The sequence below is a fragment of the Palaemon carinicauda genome, chromosome 17 (assembly GCF_036898095.1).
Source record: "Palaemon carinicauda isolate YSFRI2023 chromosome 17, ASM3689809v2, whole genome shotgun sequence".
NCBI classification, from domain to species: Eukaryota; Metazoa; Arthropoda; class Malacostraca; order Decapoda; family Palaemonidae; genus Palaemon; species Palaemon carinicauda.
In genome coordinates, this window is record NC_090741.1 from 26,650,391 (window position 1) to 26,658,593 (window position 8,203).

The window sequence follows — 8,203 nt, forward strand, 5'->3', positions numbered from 1 at the left end:
TCACAAAGTTCACAAGAAAAAATTCTAAATAGTGCATTATAAAAAAAACGTTTCAAAATTCTCGGTTATAAACATTTTATCGGGAATGTTATAAGGGGGACCAATTTTATCTACAAACTCAATATACAAGGGCATATGTTGCTGCTTTTTATCAACTCTTAAACACGTTCTACATGGATAATGTTGATTTTGATTAACGACAACCTCTATATATCCATACAACCGGTCTATTTCTCCTGGTAATATTTCAAAATGTTCGTATGATAAAAAGTTTTGTTGTTTATTGGGTAGTATTTCTTTTTTATATGACATTTGATTTGTACACTGAAAAAGTATTTTTTGATGAACGTGATATTCTTCTGCGATGTCTTTTCTTTCATAAATTTGTTTAAAATTTGGATGAGTAAAGATATTGTTTGGATAATAATCATTAAATATCTCTTGGTCATAGCACCCCAACAACATGTTCATAATTATCTTCCGATTAATATTTTCTAAAAAATTGATCTATCTTTATTTTTATAATTATCAATTAATTTTTATTTTCTTATTGTTTTTTAGTCCATATATTCCAACCGTCCCTTCTTATAAATTTAATAAAATTAATAAAAAAGATATAAAATAGATATAGGAAAACTAATTAAAACTCAATAATTATATATAGAAATAATTTAATAAAATTATTATTAATATACAAATAAATTTACTGGACAAACACTTATACAAAACACAACTACACTAATACAGTGTGGTAATAACGAAATAACAACGGTTGTTAAAGTAATTTACGAAAATAATATTTAGTTATTATTCTCTTCCTCTATTTTTGGGGCCAAAAAATAGCGAATGTTGCCAACGCCTTCAATACTATATTCCACAACCATAGGCATATTAAGGGACATGAAAAGAGATACTCTAGGAGAAAAGGCGGTAGCTTTGGTAAATAAATTAAGGTATCTACACGAAAAGGTCATCTTGGTGGGTTCTTGTACCTCAACTTCTACGGCCCTTTCTTTGTTATCTACACTAGACGTTTTTGTAAATTTTATATTTGCGGTGCCAATATCACCGGCTGTTGAAAATTTTACACTATCTTTATTGCAAGTTATGTCTATGGAATCACCAAATTGACTAAGATCTCTACAGATAAGGGAAAATTCATTTGATGGCATTCTAATTGTGCAATTGTGGTTAATATCAGGAATATTTAAATATTCTTGATCTAAATTCATTAATTTCATTACATACTTAGATTTTTTTTGTTGACTGCGAGATTCAAAGATAAATGTGATCGTGTCCGCATTGTCTTGGGACTTTATTGTTATAACATCATCATCGTCATTAGCACACTTTAATATTTTGGACATAACGGAGATGTTTATTCCCATAACTAAGATCGCGTTCGCATTTGTATTTATCAAAACCTTCGGCGAGTAGATTAAGAGATACCAGAGAAACGTGGCTTGTATCCATGGCCTGTAGTTGAATGCCAGATTCTGTACAGACCCATGTCGCCTCATTTAACAACTCCTTGATGGCATTGGTGGCTTTATTGAGAATGCTGCTTTGAACGAGGCGGGCTTCAAACATTGTAAGGAATTTGTGCAAATATCGGCGCACACTTATAAATATTAGTAATACCATAAATATAAAAGCTAGGGAAAATATCCCAAATAATTTTTTTTATTTATGTGAAAATTCCCAAAATACCTATTCTTCCAGAATTATTATCGTGAATACTATAAACAAAGGGTTTATTCAAATTTAAAGGCAAATAATAATCCGGTCCACCATCCATATAGCAAGCATTTGCTTGTGCGTTCATTTCAGTTCCATTTTCATTATTATTAATATAAACACAAGTTTCAATAATAACGGTATTAACGGGCTGTAACCACCGCGTCTTCTCTTTTTCTTGTAAAATTCCTCGCAAATCGGCATTTTGTACTAAAGGAGCTAATTTTGGTATTCCTATAAAAGTGTCATTTAGTGTAAAGCTGTTATTAATATGAAATTTTGGCATAAATATATGCGTAAAGTTTATTTTTTGTTTCATTTTCTTCAGTTTTTCATGAATACCGTTTTTATTATAATTATTAATCACTTGATTTAATAATTCATGTTTATAACAAATCTTATCTGGTAAAATAACTATCATACTCATATCATTATTTTTATAGGGGAACTCGTAAACATTACAAGTAAGACTACCAAATGTATCAGCGTAATTTTTGATGGGTGTTATCCCACATTTTTTCATCATGGGTATTTTCCTTGTTTTATTGGGTTCGACATAAAAATCTCTCGATTCAGTATCAAACTTTTTAAATTTATATACCCATTCACCAAAGTATTTTGACTTTGTCATAAAATAAATTCTAGTTTGATTTTCGATATTTCCAACAAAATTTTCATTGTTTTTATTGTTGTTATTTTGATAAACCCACCCACAACATTTAGCCCATTCATTTATTTGATTGTGTTCGTTTTGAGATTGTGGGATAGTTTTAATCGTAAAGTTCGAAAAATCCTTCTGTATTGATTTCATATATTCTTCATTAATGTTACCTTTTTCATAAATTGGAACGAGACAAAGTCCTATATTTTTATATGAAAACGATGAAAATGGTGATATATTTGATAATATTTCCTTGAGTCCGTTTTCTTTTAGCAAACTTAAAGTAGTTTCGGTTGCCGCTGGATAAAGAATTTTTAAAAGATTAAAGATACAGTTACTATCTAAAACCGGGTTTACAACTTTGTCGTTGGTTGTAACGGTTTTTTATAAATATATCTATAAAGAGTTGATTTTCGTCCTCGGCCATGGCTGCGGCGTGTTGTACTAACCAACTAGCTTTAATGACCACTCTTTTTATTGTTTAGAGGGGCCGAGAATGGGTGGATAAAGGGGGTTAGGGGGTGGGTGGGTTGGTAGGTTTTTTTATATTCCACATTTTTCCCCTGGAATATTTAATTACTATTATTAGTCATATTTTCAATGTGACTAACTCTTGAATTTATTTCATTTCAACCTACGTTTTATCATTTTTTTTTTTATTAAAGGTGATAAGTTTTAACATATTATTTATACTATATCACACTTTTTTCTATTTACTACCAAACAACAATATTTTGAAAAAATTCTTAAACAATTGAATAATTACACTGTTAATAATAATAATATTAATATTTATACTGAAAAATATTAATATTATATATATATATATATATATATATATATATATATATATATATATATATATATATATATATATATATATGCACGCGTATTTATTCAAAAGATAATTTCTTTGTGTTTTGAGATTATTATTTGGTAAAATTTCATAAAGTGATCAAAATTTTATATATTAACAAAATGCATAGCGGTCACCTAAATTTTAAATCATTTGTTCCGGGAATAGAAACAACCATCGATATGGAACATTTCTTAAAGGATTATTTCAATGACTTGAATAGTACATCCCCTCGATCTTTACCTTTTACGGCTAGTGAATTTTCAAAATATAATAAGTATGTTATACCCCTAACACATGAAAGGTGTATCATGACTACTTCCATCGAAAAAAAAAGAGACCACGTCATTTTATACTGTTTTACCTTACTATGGAAATGATAATTGGATAAAAAAGGATTTGAAATTATCAGATTATAATTTTTTCGTTAAAATGTCATTAGAAATTAAGAATATAGATAGACTTTATGGTCTCCACATTTCAAACAATGATATTTTATTGATTATTAGACTACAAATTAAAGAAAAAATCTATTATTTTTTTATATACAGTCAAATAATTTTTAGATTAAAATACTCCTATTTTCATTTCCTATTTTTTACTAAAGATATAGAAATTTTTAAAAGGATAATTCTAGCATATCCGAGGGGTATTATTGATAGAGATAAAATATTTAATATGATTAATGAGAATCAAGAACATTATTTTCCAAATCTCAAAAATGCGTGTTTAAATGTTATGTCGCGATTAGATTTTATGAAATATAAGATTCCTATCATATTCCGCAAAGAATTACAAAAACATGCTGAAATAAATAAAACTTTGAATGTTTTTTGATAGTGTTTAAAATTTGTATTAGAATTGGGCAATAAAATTCGAAATGATGATTTTATAATTTGGCCAGATTATTTACCAATATATTGTCAAATTGTGTCTAAAAATAATTACTACACCAAGAATGAAAATTGTGATTGCTCAAATAAAATATTAGACATTTTCATTTTTAAGTAAATTTCGACGATCTTATATAACTAAAATACAAAATCTTATATGAAAAAATAGTTATGTAAATAAGTGCAGCTACTTTACTTGGGGATGAATCTAGCGATAGTTCGCTTGCAAGAATTTGTGAAATTTGAGTAACGTCGTTGTTAGTTATAAGGCCAGTATATATAGCTTCAATAATTACAGCCTTTTTCCCCTTTATGTCACCACATGCAATACCGATGGAATCCCACAAATTTTGATCATGAGAGTTATGCGTCATGATAAAACTCATTAATCCATTAAACAATTTATATATATTGCCAACGTGTTTCTTTTTTTCTGTGTCTATAGAAAAAATCTTAGCTTTTTTTCTTGTTTTATTCCACCAATCTAAATCTAATGTTTTAATTAAACATTCCGTTCTACTACCGGAAAATGTTTTTTTATCATCCGTTGAATAATTTTCCACTACACAATTAAATTTTTTTGTATCATTGATATAATTTTCATGAGCATCTAAGTAATAAATAAAACACAAGACCTCATAAATTTCTTCAATTGGATTATATTTAAGTTTATCGAAATATGTTTCGAATGGTCTAACATCACCCGACTCCTGTAAAACACGATTTATGTTGTCTATCATATATCGAAAAATATTTAAATTTGTATATGTTTTCAATAGAGGATTTCTTTGTCCATGATATGGCGATAAACTCACGCTGTTTAATATTTCCTTATCTATGTGCCTACACAAAAATTTTAACTCCCTAGAATCATAAGTCAATCCTGGAACGTTATAATAGGATTTTTGAATTTTTGATAATATATGATTTAATAAATTATTATCCACTGGTTCTATATTCATTTTTTTATAGAGTTGATGTGTTGTTTCGTTATTTTTTAAATATGAACAATAAAGAAAAACTTGGGGTGAATTGTATAGAATTTTTTTATTTTCTGAATATTATCATTATACAAGCGTCTTTTTATTATGATTACAGTACTAAACTTCATAGCGGCAGTACGTTGGGTAGCAAATAAGAAACTTTTTTGTTATTATTCAATATCTATATTTTTTCCTCTGCATAACTGACATTCATTTAAAAGGTTTTTTGTGTGGGATTTTGGGATAAATATTTATTTTAGATTGAACACAAGACAAGCACATAATATGACCACACCTATGCACGAATGAATTAACCGCACGACAATTATCCTCTAGACAAACCGAACACAAATATAAAAAATCTTGTAATATTACAGATACATTATTAACCAAGTGTGGTTGCCAAAAATGGCATAAAGTATTTGAATTATCAACCATTAATTCCCCGTTTTCATATTCTATTATTATCTTGACCACCGATAAATTATCACATAAATCATATTCTTCCTTGGAAATGTATTCAAACAATAATGATTACTCAGTAAATCTTTGTAAGTAACCAATTTTGGAAATTGTTTTTTTTTTAAGTCATGATACATTTTATTTTCCCCAAAATCTATTTTCACACAAACAAAAAAATTGTTGGGCGGGTTTATTTTTATTTGATTTATATTTTGCTATGGGATTACCAGCATAAATGAAGGCATTTTTACTTTTGTTTCCCATGTTTTTTTTATATTTTTTTCCCTTTCTAGATTTTATTTTTCGGTGCCATCGATAATAAAACATTTTTTTATATTCCTTTATGTTTGGGTTGTTCTTGAGACAGTTTTTAATCAAATTAGAGTCTATATTATCTATCGGAATTTGAATCAAAGAATCGTCATATAATTTCATTTTTTTAATAATTAAAAAATTCAATAAATATGAATTTAGAACAAAATAAAACAGTAGTAACATTTAAAAGTTATGTTCCGTGTGTCGATACCATTGACAAATTATATAATTTGCTCGGTCCCTTGTTTGATAATATAAATAATCGTCCAAATATCTTTTCCACAAAGTACACTACAAAGCAACCTATGGCCAGTCTTTGCAATAATACAAACCCCCCCAATTTAAAAATTAATAAATCTACAATAAATACGCTTTATTTCTTTTCAAACAGAAATAATGAATTATTTAAATTCATTGGAAAAATTTATGACAAAGCTATTGCCAAAGATATATATGTGTATATAATAGCAAATTTTTCGTCTCAATCACCAAAACAAGAACCATCCTTATTTGGAAGCATCATTTATGCAGAAGATGAGCGCGATTGAAAAATTATTTATATGTTGAACAAAATATAATTGAAATAATAAATAATGATGGAAAATAACATAATTTATATATATAAGAATAATAAATATAATAATAATAATGATATTGAAAAAAACATTACAATCGCACGCCGACTTTACAAAAAAAAAATAAAAGTAATAAATAAACAAACAAATTGTTTTGGAGTTAACATTATCATTATTTAAACAAACCTACATAAAATGGAATTATATGAGCCTGGCACAGATATATCAGCCATTGTATGGAAAACTCTCCAACACACTCAAATTCAATCTCAATTTGATCAAAGCCACACCATTATAAAAGCCAATAAAAATGATTCTACAATTATTAAGAATGATACTGAAAATTTCTTAAATGATGATAAAAACGCAAATCATCAATATATATATCCCCATTTAGATATGGATATATATCTTGAAAATAAAAAACGGGAAAGAAACCAGAACAATAAAAATATCACTAGAAAGTCCTCTAGATATGATAAAAAAAATGGTTTATTGTACGAATTCATTTCTAAAATGTATTACAAAGCACTAAACGAAGGAAACATTGATAACAAAAATACTCTGATTAATAAATATATACATACATATCTAATCGATGATAATATTCTTATTGAAACAATTCTTGGTTCCAAATATAAATATGATGATATTTTTATAGCAGATATTAATATGTTTTCAATTATAGCCCATTTCATTGATTGTAGAAAAAGTAAATTTTATGTTAGTTATATGCTAAGTGATGGTATTGAAAGATATGGATTAGTTATCAACCATCCAGTTTTTCCTGGTATACCAATGTGGTTATTTGATGTATGTAGATTAATTAGCAATAATAAACAATTATATTTGGTATATTCAACAGACATAAGAAATGTTGATAAATGGTTAGGACACATCACTAGTATTATTAATCTTAGTAATTTGTTATATATAAAAATCGAAAAAAATAATCCACACATTAATGCAACACTCATTCTTATTCATCTTGTGGGCATTTTGACGGGTAATCGATATAATCCAATCAACCGCCAAGGAATGAAATTTCCTTGTAATGTATTACAGAAATATACATTTGAAAATGTAAAGAATTATTTAATTAAAATATCACCCGAAAATCAATTGCGTGATAATCTATGTAGTTTTATTAGTTCAACAATTATGTGTATCCCTCATCGAACTGGAACTAATTCATTTAATTTATTGATGAAATGATGTCGATTGAAAAATAATGAGGTTTTTATTGGTCTTTCGCTTTTTCGGTTGACTGCAAACTTCTTCTTCTTCTTCATCATCATTATCATTATCAATACAAAATCTTGATGTTATTTCATTTTCATTGTCGCTCGATGATATTTCCTTTTCATCGTCGCTTGATTCAATTTCATTCTTAATAACCCAATTACAAATATTAATTTTTTTGACAATATTATTATCAATTAAATATTTTTGATATTCTGGTTTTATTTTTAACTTCATTTATGAGATATTCATCAACCGAAGGTAATAGATTTTCACTAGTAATATTTGTATAAAATATTGGCGCACAATTTACATTTCTTATATTTAGATATAAATTAAATCCAGCATGGCTGATACCAATTTTTTCTAGCTGAAAGTCCATCAGTGCTGTACACGATTTATTACCTATACTAGACAAAAAATTTTCGTTTTCATTAAAAGCCTCGAGATTATATATTCCTAAAATAGACGTCTCTAAA

The 8,203-nt window shown here is 27.2% G+C and overlaps 1 pseudogene; it reads right to left on the reverse strand.

Moving 5' to 3' along the window:
• Positions 1 to 723: 723 nt before the first annotated feature.
• LOC137656638 (proliferating cell nuclear antigen-like) lies at positions 724 to 1,621 on the reverse strand (annotated as a pseudogene).
• Positions 1,622 to 8,203: the final 6,582 nt, after the last annotated feature.